The following is a 23,288-nucleotide window of genomic DNA, read 5'->3' as shown; positions in this document are numbered from 1 at the left end:
TCTAATCCATACCCCCAGCTAGCCCAGACTGAAAGCACCACTAAACTCATGAGTGGGTTTTGTGTGTGGGTTAGGGGCTGTACCCGAGTAAGAGCCTGAGATGACTGCAGTGAAGACATACTCTGAGGTCTGAACTCTCCAACCCTGCAAAAGATCTGAATCATAATTTTGTCTGTCTTTGAATTTTTGGTACAGTGGCTCAAACCACAAAATTTGGATCTGTGTCCAGATTTCAAATACCCATTTCTGTGCTGCTGGGATTGTGTATTGGTTCTAGGTTATCTATGATCTTGCTGTGCTATGGCTTTCTACACAGCTCTCTCAAAACCTTCGCTGTACAAATGAAGTGTCAGTGTTATGAAACATCCCACCACCGCCATCACCTGCACCTTTCTGTTTAATCTGTAGAGGTCCTGGGTCTAGTCACCTATTTTTCTTTTACTCTTTCTAGGAGTATCCACAGATTCCCTTTCACTTTTTTAGGATGGGGTCCATTATCATGATTTACCAGTTCAACTCCAGTGAATGTGATTTTCTGGAGTATCTGAGAGAAGATTCCTCAGGCAGTATTGCCAAACCCAAGTGTGTCAGGCCCCCAAAACCATGAGATTGGCTTTAAAATCTCTTATTTACCTTGTCAGTGGTTCAAAAAGCCACCACCCACATTTATGTTTTCCAGATTCCTTCCACAACCATGAGGGCTAGAACTTGCTTTAAAATGAAAGCTGAGATTCTTCTAGAATCACATTACTTCAGGTGTTTAGACAAAACTGTTAAATATCACAAGATTTGGGATGAAATAACTAATCTTATTCATTTGTATAATTAAATACTAATATGCTGACAATTTGGAGACTCCGTTTTACTAAGGTGGCAGATGAATTAAGCACAGAATCCCACTTCCAGGTTACGAATATGAAGCATTGAAAAGCAGTGTTGCTTTAAGAAGGATTGTTAGCTCATTGAAAGATGCTGCAAGAGTCTCTCCCTGTAGTCTGTTCCTGCCTTTGCCCTCATCTGCTCCCTTGTGGTCAAATGAAATGTTGCTAGTTGGAGTTTGGTGAAACTTTCTTATTTAATAGACTTAGTTGGAGGTGGTTTATAACTTAATTCCCATGTCAGTCTGGATGAATTCTGATAGATTCAAGCTGTCCTGCAATGATACTCATGTTGTTGTCTCTCCTCTGTCAGAGATACAACACCAAATGGTGAGGCACCCTCTAATGGGGAAAAAATAAGAGCTTGGAACTGGCAAAAAGCTCTGTCCTTGTTGATCAGCAGCATGCCACTTGTGTGCATCTGAAATCAATCAGCATTAGTCTCATGCAGTAGGCAGCCAGCCAAAGTATGTCTAGCTGCAGCAGTATCACTTACACAGGTTCAAAGGACATTGTTCAGGGTCTAAAAATATATAAAGCCCGCTAACCAACTGTTTTGTGTAAGCTTCTTCAAGATGAGTCATCCCACATGACTCTCTGAAACAAAGACTTTTTTGGGACTGTGGTGAAAGGATAGGCTGCTTGTTTAAAAAATCCATGTTGAATTTTTAATGCTTATGATGGTAACTTTATCACAGAGGCCTATGCTTGTTTAGACCTGGTGAAAGCATCTACAGCTGATTGCCAGTTTTCTGGGTCACCCAGTCATCTCAAAAAGCCACTTTTTCAGCTTTTTACTGGTTTGATGGAGGAAACTTTTTTCATTAAGATCTAGACTATCTTGGTGAAATCACAACAGTTTTGCTATTGTCAGCTTTGCCTCCATTGTTTCCATTATTTGCTTATCTTTGCTCATCTTTAGTGTCTTCATTTCCCCCACAATACACCTAATGACACTTTCCAATATCAATTGCAACCAACTGTCATAAGACAGACACAACCTGTACTGCTAATAGCCCCCTATGCCGTTAGCCTCTGATTGCTTATTCCTGAATTTAAGATCAGCAATTTGACATCTATATACTGACTCTAGTTTTCATAAGCGTTATTACATTGCTCCAATTAGTGCTACTCCTAAAGTGTAATTTAAGGGAAAAAATAACTCTGCAAAAACATTATCAACTTATGCAATCTATCTTTCTTGCGGGAAACACAAGTTGTAACTACTCCATAACTCTGCAGTGGCAGTACATCTTTGAAAGAGACAGTTGGCTTCAGTTATACCTAGTATATCATCAGCTAAGTTCTGACTGCATAATCTTCACTTCTTGTTGTTTATATAGGAAGCACAACAGAGCTTAGGCTTTAAGAGCCTAGGCTGAGTTTGCAGTGCTGGCAGGTAGGGGAAAAAATATAAATTTGACTTCTAGACAAAGCATATTTGATCTGCAAGTCAGAAGGAGAGAATATAGCCCCTCAATTAATGTTTAGTCAATTTTGTGATCAAAACTATGCTTGAAGGACTCACCTACTTCTCAGTTCTAGCTAGCTGGTAACACCCTCGCAGTATCTTAAGGGGGCTTGCAAGTGCTGGTTCAGATGACCTACCCCCATGTCATATCAGATAAATTAAGTTTTATTCCATCCCACAAAGGATGGAGGTGGTAAAGATGTGATAGGGTATATAAAACACCCTCCTGCCACAGCCACTAAGGGGGTTAAGAAAGAGTCGATACTTCCTCAGCTATAGCAAGGTGGCAAACTCATCAATAGTAGGGTTAGGAGCCTGCAGACCAGGCAGAAGGAAGTGGCTAGGGATCCTGAAGAAGGATCTGCATTAGCTACAAACTGGCAGGAAGCAAGTCAAGGAGCTGAAACCTCCAGGGACAAAGCACTGTGTTGCTCTGTGAAAGGGGCTGGGAGGCAGCTGAAGGTAGGCAGTGGCCCAGGGAAGCAGTAGCAATGACCTTGAGGACACAGACCATAGCTGCTTAGTACAAAGTCCCTGAGCTGAACCCAGAAAAGAGGGAGAGCCTTGGTTCCCCTACCTGCACCAGGAAAAGAGCTTTAAAAAGCTCTTCTGATGCAAGGAGCAGTGAGCTTGGGGTGGGGGCTGAAGACCTGGAATAAGGTCATTGGACTTTGTGGATTCGTTATTACCCCGGAAGGGGTGGGGACTATAAATGACTTGGCTGATGGGCTGAGTCATGAGAAGGGGCAAACCACTGCAGGGTCGGAGTGGCTGTCAACAGGGTGCTAGAGTTGAAGAGGCTGCAGTAAAACGCCCAGCCAAAAAGGCACACACCAACCAGTGGGTGACCCTTCACACAAGGACAATAAAGGAAACAATAAGTTGTTTCTTCATATGAGCTTACAAGACAGGACTCTCCAAACCAAAACAAGGTTCAGGTATAGAAAACAATGACTGTAGAGTTCCCACAAACCCAGAGTGCTTTCTTCAACCTGGCCTTGCCAAGTACCAACCACTCAGTGAAAGTAGGGGAAAAGAGATCTGTTTTCCAGGTCTCCCCATCCCCCTGTCCAGTCAATCACCAGTTTCTCCCAGAGGTGGGAAAAGTGAGTGTACTACATTAATACTGGTGAGGGATGTTTCTCTAAGTCCTGACCAATGTAGTACATTTACAGAATGATCTTCACTGTGAAGGTAAATGAATTAGGTTCCATATTTTTTCTGGATGGTGAAATGGCTGTTTCTGGGGAACAGAAAAGCACAAGCCTGCTTATCACGAGGACACTCTGGTTTCATTATCCCCCCCGCCCCAGGCACATGCCAAGCAGGGACATCAAATCCCTGTGTTCAGTTAAAACAAAGGGAAGTGCTTGTTGACGCAGCCTCCATGTTCCCTCTCATTAATGGTGGGAATAAATAAATATGGAGTCATCAGGCAGGGCAGGGTTCCTGTTGGGTATAAGTCGAACAGCCTGGGGAAAGAAGAATTGAGGGCTTTGGAGCAGAGCTGGAGCGCGGAGCAGCTCTGGAGCAGTGGAGCTGCAGGTTTTTGCCTGGAGCTGGAGCGGAGCCGGAGCACAGCTCCAAAGCCCTGGAAGAATTTACACTGATTCTCAATTCAGCAGAGTTTGAGACTGAGATTTTCTTCAGTCTTCAGAATATTAAGAATAATCAATAAACAGAGCAGATGTCGCCTTATTTTTAGGCTTTTATTTCCAAGGAAGTCTTTGATCCATAATTCAGTGTCTACCTTTTCATTTAGAGTCCGCACATGAAGAGGTTTCTTGAAGAGGCGGAAAATGGCTAGTATTCTCAATGACTGTTCTTGAGATTCATGCCTCCAGACTTTTACAGGTCTTGCTGGGATGTTGGCATTATGAGAATTTTCATAATGTTCAGGGCTGCTAACAGCATTTTTCATTTAGATGAAAAAGTCCTGAGGGTGGAATCATTAAAAATACAATGAGAAGTCTGGTCTCATTTCATGAAATAAAGCTGAGGTCATCTCATGATTTCTCTGCAGCAAGTTAAGTTCGTGGAAAGGTGTGTATGGAGAACTGCCAGCTCAAAGTGGAAAATTCCTAAATTATGTTCTGGCAGTAGCAGGGGGCTCATTTGAGGTCATGTATGGGGCAATTAGAAAGGAAATCCCACCAGGAATGTGGTATTGCCTTCTGAAGTTAGGAGATGGTCAGCTTTGTAAACATTGTGATAGAAGGTGATATTCTCTCTATTCCAAAGGCCTGCTCAAAGCCTCAGCATCACTCCAGTCCCTCTGAGCCCACAGTTTTAAAAAAAAAGGAGAGAAAATATAAAGCAAAGGAAGTAGTTTAACATATTATGCTTACACTTATAAGAAAAACTAGATGAGACTGTCTCTTAGTTACAGTGGGGGAAAAGGGAAGTTTAAGAGCTGTAAACTACTCACAGCAGTCCCTCCTGCAATCCCTCCTCTCTGTCTGCTCTGGGTCTGCCTGTCAGCATTGTGCTGCTGTCTAGAGAGAGGTGCATTTCCTTTCTTCTCTCAGCCAGTATTATTAAATCCCCTTCCTTGCTCAGAATCCAGGGCAGCTAACCTAGCTTTCCAAACCTGTTTTCTCCAGCTCCATACACACACAATAGGGGAAAAGATGGCCCACTGAGGAGAGGATTCAGAGTAGCAGCCGTATTAGTCTGTATCTGCAAAAAGAAAAAGGAGTACTTGTGGCACCTTAGAGGCTAACCAATTTATTTGAGCATAAGCTTTCATGAGCTACAGCTGCTGTAGCTCACAAAAGCTTATGCTCAAATAAATTTTGGTTAGCCTCTAAGGTGCCACAAGTACTCCTTTTTCTTTTTTGAGGAGAGGATGACTCTCTAATGATAGGCACCTTTCAAAGGCTTAATGAGGTTCAGATATCACCTTTCACAGACCTGGTTGTATCTATTTTCTGTCAGGACCCTTGTTAAACTCATGAAGCAATCAGGTAATGGAAATATGCTATTTGATGGTCTTTCCTGGCTATAATTTGAATTAGGGGTTTTTGAATGGTGGTGGGAGATCAGCTCCCACCTCTGAAACCTTCCCATGATTTACTAATGCAGCTAACCCAAACTGATGATACAGGCCTGAAAATCTGAAGCAAAGCACTGAGGCTGGAAGACCAAGGTAGATAACTGTCATGCAAGTCATTGGCTCTGTAAGAATGTGCAGTGTGAAATTAAACGTGGCAAGTAAAAAATGGGCACTTACTGGTGGAATGCTCAGTGAGAGATCTTAAAAGGACTTATGGGAGCTGACCTTGAAATTGCTTATTCTTCTTTAGTAATGATTTCAATGCCTGTACTTACTGGGGGGAGGGAAGAACCAAAAAACCCTGGTGTGTGTGTGTGTTTTTTTTTTTTTTTTTAAATCTTCATTTAAGGTTTTCTGTCCTTGTTTAATGGGGTCTTTTGGTTCTGCCCTGTGTTGCTACTTTATTAGCATGATGGGCTACCATGCCACTTACTGGTTGCTATATGAATAGAATATGTCCCATCTGGCTTTTACATCAAAATGAAATCAGATAATGAAGGATTGTTGAGCCAGGCCATTCAAAGTAAAATCACTGGCATTAAACCACAGAGGCTAGTCTGCACATGCTCCTGGGAAGGAGCACGTTTTCCACAAAGGATTTAGAAGAAAGCTTTTATCCTGTTTTGCCCACCAGGCTGTGTCAGACTCTGGAAATGAGCGTACACATAGTCTGAGAGGGAATGAATGATCTGTCTGACAAGTGAACGCAATGGCTCAATGAAATGTCGTTAGTCTTGGCCATATCTGTGACAACAAATGATGTGAGTATAAATATTAAGCCCCATGGTCAGCTGGACACCAGTGACAAAGGGATGAGTCAACAAATTTTAAATTCTGACACACCAACCTCAAATTGTTTCTTGCAAAGCTCAGACAGGTTCCTTTTCTCTCTGCTTCATGACAGAAATTTGATTTTTTTTCAGCCTGAGGATGATCACTCTTTGCAGTTCTCAGGTTGGTAGATAGATAAAGGTTGGAATTATTCTTGCAGATAGTTTAGTAGAAACAGGAAATCTGGAAGGCTAGAAAATCTTTGTAGCCTAATCTTCAAGGGAGGAGGCTAAAACCTGAGCCAGCAACACAGTAACATTTGAATAGGGTTAGTATGCAAGGAAGTCATGATTTCTGATCAGATTATTAGTGTGTAAGAAATAACATGCTAGCCTTACTAACCAATAGATTTCTACTTCTATGGCCACAGCTTATGCAGAATTCCTTTTGTTCATATCCGTATTGTACCTTTTGGGGATGAAACCCATAGGAGTTTTTGTATGGTATACTGGACTGCTTAGGGAATATAAAGCCGCCTCCATTAGGTCACTGACTTACATCCCATTCAAATTAGTAGTGACCAAACCCTTTTACCACAGAGGGACTGTTCAGTGGCTTATGTGAAATGAGTTTTGTGGTCCTGAGTTAATTTCCTTCTGAAGGTGGGCCCACAAAACTCGAAAACAAACAAAACCCACCCTAAACATCACTGGCACCCTTGAGGACATTTGCAGCAGAGGGAAAGTATGGAATGTAAGTTGGTGACTCTCCAGTTCCCCCTAGAGTTCTAGATTGAGGCACCTAGGGGAGAGGCAAGGTGGGGGAACGTTTACTGGCCTAGCAGAGGTCATTGGTCTCCTGTCAGTCCAGCACCTTTCATGAGCCGTAACTCGGGCTTCATTTCCAGAAGAGACTAGTGATTTTTACTGCCTCAGGTTTGGGTGGCCAACTTCTGACACCATAAAAGGGCGCGCTTTTCAGAAAGCGCTGAGTGCTCCTTCTCTGGAATTCAGGCCTTTTTTTAGGATGCCTTGAACTGAGTGCTGCAAGATCGAGTTGCCCAAACCTCTAGTCACTGTTGAAAACTGCATTCTTTAGCCTTTTTTTAAACCTAAAAGGAAATTGCCTTCCTTTTACCACTCACATGAAATGTTTGTCATTTAGGGTAGTTTTTAAATAGGCTTTTATATGCCACTACATTTGTATGGCTGCATATCAGAATGTTTGCAACTTGATTGGACTTCAGAGGCTGAAGTTCTAAATACGCTGAATGAGCTGGTGGGATTTCAATCACTGTGCCTTGCAGAGGGAATTGAATAAGATAGCAGTGATTGTTAGCATTTATTGTGTGTGCGAATAACAGGTCTCTGATGTGAGTCAGTGCAAAATACTATTAAAATAGTATTTTTATATAAATAGATATTTTAATGAGGTCATAGTTTGTGCCCTGCTCTAATCCTCATAAAATATGATGTGAGCTGAAGCTCAAAGAGGAGGAGCTGGAAACTTAAGCCTTTCCAGACTGGCAGTAAATAAGTGACAGGAAAATGGATTTAAAATACTTGAAACAAGGGCCATAACAAAAGCAAAGAGAAGAGGAATTATGTATGGTAGAAGAAATAAATGCTTCAATGTAAGTATGCTTGAGGTTTGAGCTGCAATCCTTTTCCACTGCATGCATCCAATGAAGTGAGCTGTAGCTCACGAAAGCTTATGCTCAAATAAATTTGTTAGTCTCTAAGGTGCCACGAGTACTCCTGTTCTTCCAATTCTTTTTACGTGTGCAGAGTGTATTTGAACAGTCTGTGCAGGAATGCCTCTGGCATTTTGAAAACAATGTCTCTTAAAGATAAACACATTTTCTCTGAAATCTGTCCCCTTCTAGTAATGTAGCAAACACTTGTTGCTAGTGAAAGATCCTGCAGAATAAGGGGGCACTTGCAAAAACCATAGCTAGTGTTTGCAAGCCATGTACATTCTGCCCATCTGAAAGAGGAGTGTTGCTGGGTGGTTTTAAGTGAATGTAATGCTAATGAAGGAGCTGGGTTCACAGAATAGATAGAGTGCAGGCAGCTGCACAGTAAGTCAGTCTTCTCTTCATGCCCACGAAATACTTAGCCTCTCTGCTACAATGGGCAGCAAGGGGACAGCGGCGATTAGTGGTGGTTTTGGTGATGTGGGCACCTCGCCATGTGGAACTGAAATGAGACCACAATTCCTTTTGTACTTAGGCCTTGCCTACACTAATATGTTGCACTGGAGTAATTTAAACCAATGTAATTGTACTGGTGCAAAAGGCTGTGTGGATAGTCTTATTTTGGTTTAAGAGTAGCATGTTTCAGTTTTGTTTCAGCTGACTAGGAACAGATTTAGCTCCAAAATAAGCCATTCTTATGCTTGTCTAAACGGGAAAGTTGTACTGATTTTAATTTAAAGCCTGAATCTAAATTAGGGCTGTCACCTAATAGTGATTTTTTTTTAAAAAAAAATCATGATTAATTGTAGTTTTAATCACACTGTTAAACAATACAATACCAATTGAAATTTATTATATATTTTTGAATGTTTTTCTACATTTTCAAATATATTGATTTCAATACAACACAGAATAAAAAGTGTATAATGCTCACTTTATATTTTTTATTACAAATATTTGCTCTATAAAAATGATAAAAGAAATAATAATTTTCTATTCACCTCATCCAAGTACTGTAGTGCAATCTCTTTATCATGAAAGTGCAACTTAGAAATGTAGACTTTTTTTTTTGGTTACATAACTGCGCTCAAACAAAACAGTGAAACTTTAGAGCCTACAAGGCCGCTCAGTCCTCCTCCTTGTTCAGCCAATCACTCAAACAAATTTGTTTGTCTACATTTCCAGGAGATAATGCTGTCCACTTCTTATTTACAATGTCACCTGAAAGTGGGAACAGGCGTTCGCATGGCACTTCTGTAGCAGGCATTGCAAGGTATTTACGTGCCAGATATGCTAAACATTCATATGCCCCTTCATGCTTCGGCCACCATTCCAGAGGACATGCTTCCATGCTGATGACGCTCATTTAAAAAAATGCATTAATTAAATTTTGATTGAAGTCCTTGGAGAATTGTATTCCTCCTGCTCTGTTTTACCTGCATTCTGCCATATATTTCATGTTATAGCAGTCTTGAATGATGACCCACAACATCTTGTTTTAAGAACACAGCAGATTTGACAAAATGCAAAGAAGGTACCAATGTGAAATTGCTAAAGATAGCTACAGCACTCAACCCAAGATTTAAGACTCAGAAGTGCCTTCCAGAATCTGAGAGGGATGAGGTATGGAGCATGCTTGCAGAAGTCTTAAAAGAGCAACACTCCGATGCAGAAACTACAGAACCTGAACCACCAAAAAAGAAAATCAACCTTCTGCTGGTGGCATCTTACTCAGATAATGAACACGAACGTGCATCGGTCTGCACTGGTTTGGATTGTTGTTGAGCAGAACCCGTCATCAGCATGGCCACATGTCCTCTGGAATGGTGGCTGAAGCATAAAGGGACATATGAATTTTTTACGCATCTGGCATGTAAATACCTTGCAACGCTGGCTACAACAGTGCTATGCGAATGCCTGTTCTCACTTTCAGGTGACGTTGTAAACAAGAAGCGGGCAGCATTATCTCCTGGAAATGAAAACAAATTTGTTTGTCTGAGCTATTGGCGGAACAAGTAGGACTGAATGGATCTGTAGGCTCTTAAGTTTTACATTTTTATTTTTGAATGCAGTTATTTTTTGTACATAATTCTACACTTTTAAGTTCATCTTTCATGATAGAAAGTGCAGTACTTGCATTAGGTGAATTGAAAAGTGGTATTTTGTTTTTCACAGTGCAAATATTTTTAATAAAAATAAACTGAGCACTGTATACTTTGTATTCTGTTGTAATTGAAATCAATATATTTTAAAATATAGAAAACATCCATAAATATATAATGGTATTCTATTGTTTAACAGCATGATTAATCGTGCAATTAATTTTTTTAATTGCTTGAGAGCCCTAAAGATTATTTTTTGCCTTTCAGACCATTTGAACCAGAAACCTACCAGACCAGGCAACTGTCATGGTCAATTGCTTGTTCTATCCAGTGCTGCTGCGAGTTTGATTGTGTTTCTGAAAGCTCTATCCCACCCTCAAAAGTAATTCTTACGAGGGTTTATATGGGAATGGGGCTGTTTAGGGTACCAGAGGGTGCAAAGGTACTTAGCAGGGGATTTTTAGACTGACAGGCCATATCTACACTCTCTAGCAAGTAGTGTAGATGCTTCCTAAGTCGACAGGAGGGTTTTTTCCATTTATGTAGTTAATCCGCCTCTCTGAGAAGCCTCCATCAACCTAGCCATATCTATACTGGGTTAGATTGGCCTAACTACGTGCTCATGGCTTGACATTTTTCACAGCCCCAAGTGACCAAACTAAGTCAACCTAATTTTTAAGTGTAGACAAGGCATCCTGTCTCTTAGCTGCCTCCAAATTGCCAGTTCCTTGCAGCAGTGTTTTTCCCCAGGAATTGAAATTAGGCGGGGGTATTGGATTATACGGGGTGAGGGCAAGGGTGACGGCTGACGAGGGGTGAGCCCATGAGGCTGTCGGGCACGATAGTAAAAACTGAAATGTTTTGCAACCATTTTATTATTTCACTCATGTTTTAAAATCCTGACACAAATTAAAGTTGGCTACTCAAGCCTACTATGAAGCACTAAATCTACATCCTTCTTGGTTTCTCGTAATTTTGCTCAACTCTGTTAATGAATTTCTTGAATGCAGTGCATTCATCTTGGGTGGCTTCTCGTGTGTCCAGTACTTCCAGTCTTTCATGATATGCTTATGGTCAGGCAGAAGGCGACTCCTTTCAAAACACAAAATCCTGTTCAATAAGGAGAGACTGTAGCTGTTGTGATTGGGGGGGGGAAGGGGGAGGCGGCCCAGAGGGCGCCGCTGGCGCTGGGTGCGGTGTGCAGCGGGGCCAGCAGGCTCCCTACCTGGCTCCATGCCTCCAGGGAAGCAGCAACATCCCCCTCCCTCAGCTCCTAAGTGGAGGTGTGGCCAGGTAGCTCTGTGCAATGCCTCTGCCCCGAGTGCTGGCTCCACAGCTCCCATTGGCCAGGGACCATGGCCAATGGGAGCTGTGGGGGTGGGGTCTGCAGGCTGAGGCAGTGTGCAGAGACCCTTGGCCACGCCTCCGCCTAGTAGCTGAAAGATATCTCCACTTCCAGGGAGTCTCCCCCAGGTAAGCACCACCCAGAGCCCTCACCCCCTCCTGGGCCCCAGTCCTAAGCCCCCTACCACACCCAAACTCCTGCTGCTGCAGGGGAAGGGAGGGCACCGTGGCCCGAGACTGTCTCAGGCGGCCTCCGGCCAACCACACTGGCCACTGCAGAAGTCACAGAGGTCCCAGAATGTCGCAGAATCTGTGACCTCCGTGACAAACTCTCCACCTTGGTGGTGGCGATGAAGAAGTTGAAGTCAAATCTTCATTCATTTATCATATGATATTCCACTCTGTGTTCAAATTCTCTACTCTGTCCTGATCACATAGCAGCCCCGCTGCTGGTAGTACCTCACTCCACTCAGCTGTCGGTGTTTTATAGGACATGCATCTGTAAAAGGTACAGAGAGGTTGAGTAGAATCCAGAAGTTGCTGTTTTCGATTTGTAAGAATCAAGTCTGTGTACTTTTTCAGCTGGCTTAAACGCTTCTTGTCCTCTTCACTTAAGGATTCAGTATAAGTGCCTCTATTAGTCAACTTCTGAACTGAAGTATTTGCTTCTTCCACTATGTTTTCAATGGATATCTGATTGATCCAAGCATAGCTTCTATTGCTGGACAGAGATATACTGCTGTTGTAGCAGATGCCTGGATGGCATTGTTAAATGACCCAAGTGATTTCAACTGTAGACTTATATGAGAGAGAATGGCAATAGTCTTCTCTGAACTTAGTAACAAATGTTGTCCACCAGCCTCACTACTTAGATCCGTCCCATCTCCAGGGGTTTCCTTCCAAAGCCAATAATAAAGGTTGCAGCCATTTTAAGACAACAGCCAAGGATCGCTCAAGAGAAAGCCAGCAGGTTTTCCCAGGTCGGACTTCTTTGAACTTCAGTCCCAGTGTATCTTCTATTTTTTCCCAAGACATTTAGTCCTTTTGGACTCTTCTTGGAAAAAGAGTATAACAAAGACATTACATTTATGGCTTTTTTAATGTCTCTTTTTTGAAAATTTTGCAGCTCGTACTAGTGCTAGTTAGAGTAGATGGCCTCTGCAGTGTGTATAGGAGAGATTAGGGTTACACTTTTCCCTGAGCAAAGCTTGTACTCACTATGTTTTCCAGCAAAGTTTGCAGTTCCATCAAATGCACAAGCAGCCATCTCTTCAGGGTTCAAATATAAGCATTTAACTCTAAGATGTCACAGATGCAGCTGATGTCTTTTATAACCTGAACATCTAGAAATGCATCTAATGGCCTACCACTGACATCAAGATAATGTATGCAATGACTTGACGTCCATTTGCATTGGTGAATTCACCAGCCATGTATGCACGTTTTCTTCACTTTTTCAACTGCCGAGTCTTTCACTGTTGTGCTGCATGCTTCTAACACAGTCAGTTGAGTTTCTTGCAGAAAGATAGTGAGCATTTGCTGGTCTTGGTCAGAACCAGTGTCCAGCTTCAGGATTAACAAGTGACAATGCACTTTACATTGGCCTCCAGTTTATAGTGTGTGGTATCTCTTTCTATTTAAGCAAGAATCATGTGACAGTCATGTTTGCATAAACTGTTTTTTCTCTCCAGCATTCTTAATAGCCTCATTAAGTATTTCTAAAATTTGGCTTTGTCAGTGATTGGCTTATAAAGTTTTCTGCACGCCGATGCAGTCCAGAGGTGTGGTGGTTTGCATCCTTTCACATAGGTTGTCAGCATTGGTTTGCTGATCAGTCTGGCAAATCACTTTTACTATATAAATCCATGGTACACCTACATCTTGAATACTGAGTGCAGTTCTGGTCACCTTATCTCAAAGATATATTGGAGTTGGGAAAGGTACAGGGAAGGGCAACTAAAATGATTAGGGATATGGAACAACTGTGAGGAGAGATTAAAAAAACTAGTACTTTTCAGCTTGGAAAAGAGACAACTAATGGGGGGTATGATGTCTATAAAATCTTGACTAATGTGGAGAAAGTGAATAAGGAAGTAAAAAGAAAAGGAGTACTAGTGGCACCTTAGAGACTAACCAATTTATTTGAGCATAAGCTTTCGTGAGCTACAGCTCACTTCATCAGATATTTACTCCTTCTCATAACACAAGAACTAGGGGTCACCCAATGACATCAATAGGCAGCAGGTTTAAAACAAACAAAAGGAAGTATTTCTTCACGCAACACGGTCAACCTGTGGAACTTTTTGCCAAGGGATGTTGTGAAGGCCAAGACTATAACAGGGTTAAAAAAAGAACTAGATAAATTCATGGAGGATAGGTCCATCAATGGCTATTAGCAGGATGGGCAGGGATGCAACACCATGTTCTGAGTGTCCCTAGCCTCTGTTGGCCAGAAGCTGGGAGTGGACGACAGGTGATGGATCACTTGATTGTTCTGTTCATTCCCTTTTGAAGCACCTGGTATTGGTCACTGTCAGAAGACAGGATACTGGGCTAGATGAACCATTGGTCTGACCCAGTATGACCGTTAAGTTCTTATGTAAAAAGTAACTTATGATTATTATAATGTTTAGTACAGAAACTTCCCAAGATAATGACCCCTCGATAGTGATATGAGATAACGACCTTGGCAAATAATGCATTTAAAAATATTGGCCTACTAGGAAATGTGTATATTTATATTAGTTTCCAGGTCACAAATCTAGCATTCTGGAGCAAAGTCACTAAAACATAGTCCAACAAACAAATGTTCCTTTTATGTGCCCCACCCTTCTCCCGCCACCACAGCCCACCTCCGTTGTTCTTGGTCAGTGGAGACCCAGAGTTCAGAGGTGCTTTCATGATACAGCTCGTTTGACCTAACTTTCTAGCATAGACCCGGCCTACACCTCACAACCTCCTATAACGTAAGTGATTTGGTAACAGAGCTGGGAATAGAACCCAGGAATTCTGATTTCTTGGTCCCTTGCTTTGACCAGTAAACCACACTGATACAGTAAATAAAGGGTCCAGTTATTAAAAAAAAAAAAAATTGTATATCCTTATCGGGGCAGTACTGACAGCTGATAAGTACTGAGAGCTTTGTTATAGGAGCACAATAGCTTCATGCAGTACTAATCTGTGCCATGCTTGCTTTTAGTAAAATAGTTGTATGTATTAAAAAAAAAAAAGGCAGATTGATGATCTTGTGGCAGTATACCAGGAAATAGCTCTTTGTCAAGTGTGAAATATAGGGAAGGGAGTAACTGCACTTTGTAGAGTGAAATAAAATATGCTGGGAAACTGGATAAGCATTAATCTGGGGCCAGACTATCTTGTACGATGAATCCTACCAGACCCCACAAGCTGAGGATGGTTAGGTCACATTAGTACTTCGGTGAAAGACTTCTGAGGACCTAGAGGTGCAGCAGGAAGTGGTGATAGTCATTGAGATGTGACACTCTTCTCTGAGAAAATGCTGGAACCATGCCTGTGCTCAAGGGTGCTGAGTGGCTAGAGGTGTTGGATGAGATGTAAAACTTAGGTCCTGACTGTTCTAGCTTAGGTAGGATAACCAGAAATTTCCTCTTCCCTTGTATGTGTGTTGCATGGCCTTTTCCCCTCCATTATTTCCTCCCTGTGGTCACTCAGGAAAAAAAAATAGAGGCTAATTTGACTAAAAATTCAAGTTTCCAATGAATGCTCTTTCAACAGGATGTCATTACACAACAAAAATCCTCTGGAAAATTGCTTGAAAGGTTTTTCAGCTCCCCTAATTTTGTTTAGAATGTTCTCAGGCCCAACCCAACAATCTATGAGAGTAAACACACTCTCCCCACCCCTCCTTCCTTCCTACACTTTTTCTGTGCGTGCACTTGCTTGCTGCCTGCCCAGTTTAATTTCATCAATGGATCAGGGAATCTGTGTACGAAGTGCAGACTGTGCACAAAGTAAGAGCTGCTCCTTAATCCCTTCTTCTCCTATGTGGGGTTTGTATGCCCCATCACAGCCAAAAATCCAACATCTCTGACCTAGAAGCTCCTACTCGTCTCTTTTGGGGTGATGACTGATTATTCTGCAGCCCTCTTTTCCTGTTCTTCTCATCCCCTCTGTTACCTTTTCTCTTCCTGCCACACTCCCTGTTACTTTTCTCCTTACTTTCCATTTTTTGCATATGTCACTAATACACTGTCCTCACTCCTGTCCGCTACAGCTGCTCAAATCAGTTGCCACACTTCCTTTCTGAGCCATATGAGCCTAGTATTTCCATTCCTCCTCCTGTCCAAGGGACATCAGAAAATAGCTGCTACTGTTTTGTATCTGTATTGGAGTTAAACACTAAAAAACAAACAACCCCAACAACACAGTAACAGACAATCCTTCTGCAGAAGTCTGTACATTCTAAATACAGACAAGGAGGACAATGTGTGGGAGAAAGGGACAAAAGACATCTCCTGAATTCCAGCCCAGTGCCTTAAAGCCCATCCTTCCCATAGTGTGGAGAGAAGGATATCCCGCCTTCTTTACCCTCATTACACTTAGCACTTCTCATCTAAAAGGGCCACGTGACTTTCCTAAGGGTTGGAATGTTAAATCTGCTATCCTGGCCAAATTCATTAAGTACACTCTTTCTACTTGAATACATTGTGCAGTTTCAATTGAGTAGTGTACTCTATTTCTTTTCCAAAACCCCTTTGTGGTCTTGTTGTTAAACAGCTGCCTGTTTCACTCCAGCAGTGGGTAAGTAGTCCCTGCTAGTATTCCTGCCCTACCCCACAGAAGTGCTGTGAGGTTTAATTATTTGCAAAGTGCTTTGAGATCCTTTGATGCTAGCTAAGGTGCTACAGGGCCACAGTATATTTTTATTTCACTATACTTGTCTCAGTACAGTTTCTTTTATTTACTTCTAATACGTGAAGTTGTTTAAAGGTCATGCTGCTGGAATTGTTCTTTGCCGCAGCCTAGAGCACATTGATTTGCCAGCTTTCTAAGGGCTCCCTATGCCTGCTGTGAGCTTTCAATTTCCCTAGTGATGTGCTTAGCGATCATTACCATGTGCAGGATTAATTTCACATTCTAGATACAGCAGCACTCAGTTTCACACTGACTTCTTATATAGTCTTCAGATCTATTCAGTTGGCCTCATTTATTTTCTAATCTATTGTCTGATATTCTTTCTTTTTCCTAGTACTTTCTGAGAGGATACGGAATTGTGCCTGCCCTTTTATTCACACTAGAGGATTTTTATGTAAACAAATTGTTCTCCTTCCCCACATTCACACAACTTGGGGATATATCTTCATGGCATGGGTTCTTATTGGGTGTTGCCCCTAGCCACCCTGCTGCCCACATACCCAAGCCTTTTTTACCCAAGTTTGGTGGTGCTTTCAACCCAGGGTGAGCTGGCACAGTTGGGAGCATTGGTTAAAGTCCGTGTCCCACTTTCACTGGGGCTAGTAACCTACCCACTTAAGAGTGAGGATGCAGGCTAAACCCTCCTGCATTCTGTCTGTCCTCCAGCACTTTCCCACAATTCCCTCTGTGGCCAGAAGGACAGACAAGTTCTCCTGCAATTCACTTGGAAAGAATCCTAGTGCCTTAGTTTACTGCATCACTAAGAACCATGGGATGCCTCCCCAGAAGAAGTGCAGCATCCATGAGGACATGGTAACATGGGTAGGCCTTTGCAGGGTGGCTGCTTGCTGGTTAACTCAGGTGCTGATCATGTGGGCTAACTCTGCAGTGAAGAACTCTTCTTGATGACTAGCATAGAGAAGAACTCTTAATTTCAACAAGCAACTTGAGGCTACAGACTAAACCAAACCAGCCTTTTAGTGGGCTTCCTGTTTCTGCTGCGTAGGCACTTATCCTCCAAGGCACAATGCAGTTGACACAATGATAGCATTCTACCATGCTCACTATTCAGATAGTCAATAATAATTGATAGATTATGACAATTTGCTACTGCTATGTGGATCAGCCATTAGAGAGGATAAGACACACTTTGCCATTGATTTCACAGCCATTTGTTGAGAACAGAGGAATGTTGAGACTCAGAAATCTTGGGTTCCATGCCAGGTTCTGAAAAGGGCCTCTCCTTCCCAAACCTGGTTCTGTCCCAGTCCTGTCAGAATCTAAATATTTTGGTTTCTAGATTAAATATTTCAGTCTTCACCTGAAAACCTTTTAATTTTCAGGTATAGTTTTCCAACAAAATATCAAAATATTCCACAAAAAGCAGATAGGTTTTTTCACTAAATGAAATTTTTTGTGAAAAAAGGTAATTTTGTTCTAAAATACAGATTAGATGGAAAACTTTCAACCAGCCCTATTGATGACATAACTGTATTGCACTATGGAACAGAAAAGCAAATGCCTTCTGGAATGTAGGGATAGACCTTCCCTTAGGAAATTTGTTTTTGGTGGTTGAAGAAAAATTTGAAAAGGGCAACCACAATTAAAGTAAGTTAGCCAAAACCAGGAACAATATTGTGAAAAAGATGGATGTCAAATTTTTTTTCTATTCACAGGCTGTGAAATGGACCCATTTTCTGTCTTTTTTCAAAATTTTTTGTCAGTTTTTGAAAAACGTTATACTTTTTTGTGAAAGTTTTTTTTGTTTTTTGGGAATATTTAGAAGCAAATAGCCTTGATGACACATTTTGGTGCCGTTAATGGTTTGTATGGGGCAAGCCTTTGTTTAGAAGATGCAATTCAGGAGAATGAAGAGAGGCAAGGAGTTTGAAGACTGTAAAAAGTAGAACTCTGCCATTTAGAGAGGATTTTGCAGATATGACCCAATAGGAATAAATAGCCCGTGGATTAAAAACATTATACATAGTTAGGTCTTACACATGAAAGCTCACATTTTTGGGCTGGTGATTTTGTCTCATGTAGAAGTCTCTTATACTGCAAATAAAAAGCATCTGTGTATACTGTGTGTCTACTAACTATTCATTGCTTAAACAGTTTATCTCCCTCTTCCTCACTTAGACTACTTTATATAATAAAATAAATTTTAAATATGCTTCTAAATAACTGTCCTTTTTAAAATTGTGTAAAATAATGCTACAGCTTTTTTTGTTGTTTTTGGTTTTTTTGCCTCCTTCCGCAGGAATATCCTTCTAATGTGGTGGCCATAGAGTGACTTGCTAATGCTCTGCACCCACAGTTGCTATAATTTTGTATTAAAATTTTTATATGGTGTTTGGCCGTGATGTGGTACGGAAAGAACAGAGGGAAATTAGATTGCATTTGACATTCAGTTGTGTGACAATTTATGAGCCAAAGGATAAACTGCAAGAACAAACTATTTTCGAGGCAATTCCACTGTCGCTTTAAGATCCCCTATTGTTTGTTTCCAGCAATAGCCAGTGTCATGTCCTCATAATATTCAAGAGCAGATGCAGCTTTAAAACTATTTACAACTTTTATTCTGTGCAAAAAATGAAAGTGAATCCGGACTCTGTAGCATAGTTTCCTACAGTTTCATTCAAAGTGCTGGATTCCATCATGCATATTTTTATGAGAAGGAACAGAATATGAACTGCAGTTTGTAGCATTTTAGTGTTCTGTTTTTTAGTTTTGCCTCTCCATATTGTGGGAATGCAAAATCCCACACAAGGTTTGGCACTATTGTGTGAATGAAGTATGAAAATTGTTTCAAACTACCTTACTCCGAACCTGCCTCTTCCCAAAAGAAGCCTAGGAGCAGGCGCGTCTGTTTCTTCATTTGCATGCACAAAAGGATCAAAAAAGTATTTGTCTCCATATCTTTGTTGTAATGATCCAGAAGAAACCTCTAAAATCCTTACTGGAGAATTCAAGAGCTGGTTAACTTTGGCTCTGTTTTTGTTTTATATAATAAACGCTGCTCTTTTATGTCACCAATATGCTTGGAACAGCCTTCCCTTCTCCCCACAGCTTAACCTAAGGAGATCATGTTTTCAAAATCAAATACCGAGACGCTTTTTGTGGCAACATTTCATAAGTCACAGAATAGTCATAAAAGACAAACTACTTTGTTAAAAGAAATGTATGATGATGTCTCTTCTGAAACAAGAGCAACACCTACATATATCTGAGTGGAGGTTTTCTTACCAGTAACTTAGAGTTCTAGGCATTAACATTCTCTATGAGCAAAAAAATAGCTTTCTCTACTCAAAACCCATTATTCAACTTTTCACTTCCAACACTGTTCATCTCACTGAACACTCATTCCATTGGACTGTGTTCCTGCTATAACACAAGCAAATTCTACTCAGTGTAGCAATATATTTGATGGCCAAACTCTGTTGTATTAAAATAAAAAATCAAACATTTTTAAAATGAAAAATCTGAGTATTTCAGGTGTCCTGAAATTTCCTCAAACTGGGATATTGTATGAGAAATTAGGATGTGTGGTCCCTTTAGTCCAGCCATCTCTCTCCTCCTTCAAATCCTTTTTCAAAACTTCATCTTTTAACTAGTAGTTCACCACTATCCTTTATACAAATGATCCCCATTACCTTTCCCACACCTGATATTGACAATTTTATTATTGTATTAAAAAACCCCAAAAGGCCATCATACCAACAACTCAAATGACTGTATTCCCACATATGAAACATCATAAATGTCACACCTCTTTTTTTTGTTATCCCACTAATCTCCCCCTTCTCCCTTGTGTTGGTGTTTCCTTTACTCATAATGTTACCTGTATATGTTGGATTGTAAACGCTGTTGGACTTGCCCATGGTGCAATACGATAATTACATTAAAAACATGAAAAGAACATTATTAAAATTGGAAAGTCAAGCCCTCAAAAGATAGAAAATGCCAGAATTAAGGTTGCCTGTGCAACTTTAACTCTGCCCTTGTGTGTATCCATTATTGTTAATTACATAACCATTGTTTTCCACAGACTCCCTGCCTCATTCCATGCACAGGGTGGACCATGCTCTGGTAATGAATCAGGGTTGTCCTGAATAAGGCTTTTTTCCTGTAGGGCTCCTGCCTTATTTGTTGCAGAAGTTGGAAGGTGTGTAGTGAATGAGGAAGGGGACTGCAGGAAGAGATGCCTAATGCCAGGTATTCATAGTTTTAGTAACCTTGATCCCAGGGTGAAGCCCAAAGCACACTTGCAGGCCTCCTTTCCTGGGGAGGAGGTTCTGGGTTAGCAGCAAGCAGTGGAGTCTCTAGTCACATAGCTCCATTGGAACTAGTGTTAGGCAAACACCTTGCAAGATGCAAGGAGTCTGAGGCTCACCTTCCCCACAATCCATTTCATGAGGGGAGGGGATCCCCATTTTCCTGATGGAACTATCTAGGGAAACTCAGTGAAAGTAGCATTGCTGATATGTTCTCCCCCTCCTCAGCCCCAGATTTTTCCATGGGAGGGAGCAGTCTGTTCTTTAGTCATTTCTTGCATCTTTATTGGAGTCAATGACCTACACTTATTATAGGGGCTTTTCCCCTGGACAGCTATCTTCCCTCCCTGTAATTCTTCACTCTATGCTATGTTGTTATCCTGATCTTTTCATTCACCTGGAACTGAATGTCCCTTTTCTGATTGTGAGGATTTCGTTCTGCCTCTGTTGAGGTGGTATTGAATATTCCTTTTGGCTTGTTTTTGCAGCCTTTCTTTGATCTCATCATTGTAGCTGATTGCTCCAAAACTGGCAAGACCTGATGTCACTTATTTTGAATAGTTCCATAGAAGTACAGGATGTTGACAGTGGTAACTGCATCAGGAAACTTTCAACTGTTTGCCTAGGCTCTCCACGTTCACATTTGGGTCATTCCTCAGCTTCCACTTAGTCATTGTTGCCTCAGCTCTTGCTTGAGTTAGAATACACAAGCATTTTCATTAGAGGTCAGTGCCTGGAGGGAGGAGTTCTAAAGGAATGAGATTCTCCAAGATTATCTGCATTTCCTGCCATTTTGCTGCTCTGTAGCCTTCCACAGAGGTATTTTTGAGAAGATTTTCAGAGACACAGTTCTTTCTGGACGTCAGTCTTTTGGGTGGTGTAACATGTTCATGCAATAGATGTCTTGGTTTGTATATCTGTTTTTGTTTATCCTTTACTGAAAGCATCATGCTTCACTGATGGTGATATAATCCCCAATGAGTAGAGCCCTACCAAATTAATGGTCCATTATGGTCAATTTCACAGCCATAGGATTTGAAAATTGGTAAATTTCTTGTTTTCAGGTGCTTAAATCTGAAATTTCAATGTTGGAACCATGGGGATCTAGGGTTGCTAGGTGTCTGGTTTTCAACCAGAACACCCAGCCAAAAAGGGACCCTGGTGGCTCTGGACTTCTAACAGCTCGGCCAGCGATGCTGACCAGTCAGTGGTGCTGCAGGGCTAAGGCAAGCTAGTCCCTACCTATCCTGGCACTGTGCTGCACCCCGGAGGTGGCCAGTAGGTCCAGCTCCTAGGCGGGGGGGGAAGAGACCTCTGCAAGCTGCTCCCACCCAGAGCACTGGCTCCGTACTCCCATTGGCTGGGAACCACAGCCAGTGGGACCTGGGGGGTGGCGCCCGCAGGCGAGAGCAGTGCATGGAGACTCCTGGCTTCCCTGCCTAGGAGCCAGACTGCTGGCCACTTCTGGGGCAGGGCGCAGCGCAGCGCAGAGCCAGGACAGGCAGGGAGCCTGCCTTAGCCCCGCTGTGCTGCTGACTGGGAGCCACCCGAGGTAAGCCCATGCCCTGGCCCCAGCCAGAGCCCTCACCCCCTCCCACACACAAACCCCCACCTCAAACCGCAGCCTCCTCCCATATTCCAAATCCCTTGGCCCAACCCCCAGCCTGGAGCCCCTTCCCTGCACCCCAAATCCCTCATCACCAGTCCCACCCCAGAGCCCCCACCACCAGCCAGAGCCCTCACCCCCCTCCTGCACCCCAAACCCCTGCTCTAGCCCAGTGAAAGTGAGTGATGGTGGGGCTGAGTGAGCCACAGAGAGAGAGGGAATGTAGTGAGTGGGGGCGGGGCTGTGGGAAAGGGGGCAGAGCCTCAGGGAAGGGCGCAGAGCTAGGGTGTTTGATTTTGTGAGATTAGAAAGTTGGCAACCCTAGGCAGTAACTCTTTGTAGAGGTTTTCCATGTTGTGCTGTAAGCAAGACACGAAGTAATTTTTCCGCTCTACTCTGCACTGATTAGGCCTCAACTGAAGTATTGTGTCCAGTTCTGGGCACCACATTTCAGGAAAGATGTGGACAAATTGGAGAAAGACCAGAGAAGAGCAACAAAAATGATCTGAAGGTCTAGAAAACATGATCTATAAGGGAAGACTGAAAAAATAGGGTTTGTTTAGTCTGGAAAAGAGAAGACTGAGGAGACAACAGTTTTCAAGTACATAAAAGGTTCTTATAAGGAGGAGGGAGGAAATATCCTTCTCTTTAACCTCTGAGGAGAAGACAAGATACAATGGGCTTAAATTACAGCAAGGGAGGTTTAGGTTGGACATTAGGAAAAACTTCCTGTCAGGGTGGCTAAGCACTGGAATAAATTGCCTAGGGAGGTTGTGGAATCTCCATCACTGGAGATTTTTAAGAGCGGGTTAGACAAACACCTGTCAGGGATGACCTAGTTAGTACTTAGTCCTGCCATGAGTGCAGGGGACTGGACTAGACGACCTCTCGAGGTCCCTTCCAGTCGAGCGATTCTATGAGTAGTGCAACCACTTTGGCCTGCCTCCACAGCCTGGGCATCTACGTGGTCTCCATGCAAGCATTAAGGTCAAGCAGCCACATCTATGTTCTCATCCCTAAGTGGAGTAATATTTCATTAGACATACCATTGAGTCCAGTTGCCTTTCCACATTTCAGAGTCTTCACGGCTATTGCCAGCTCCTTGGTGTTTGAGCGGCTCATTGTGGACTGTTCTATCTCTGAGGAGTAAGTGAAGTTCCTGCTTGAGTGTTTCACTTTGCATTGTGGGCTGGCTTAC

This window comes from Natator depressus, chromosome 7 (assembly GCF_965152275.1).
Source record: "Natator depressus isolate rNatDep1 chromosome 7, rNatDep2.hap1, whole genome shotgun sequence".
NCBI classification, from domain to species: domain Eukaryota; kingdom Metazoa; phylum Chordata; order Testudines; family Cheloniidae; genus Natator; species Natator depressus.
This window is presented reverse-complemented; position numbering follows the sequence as displayed.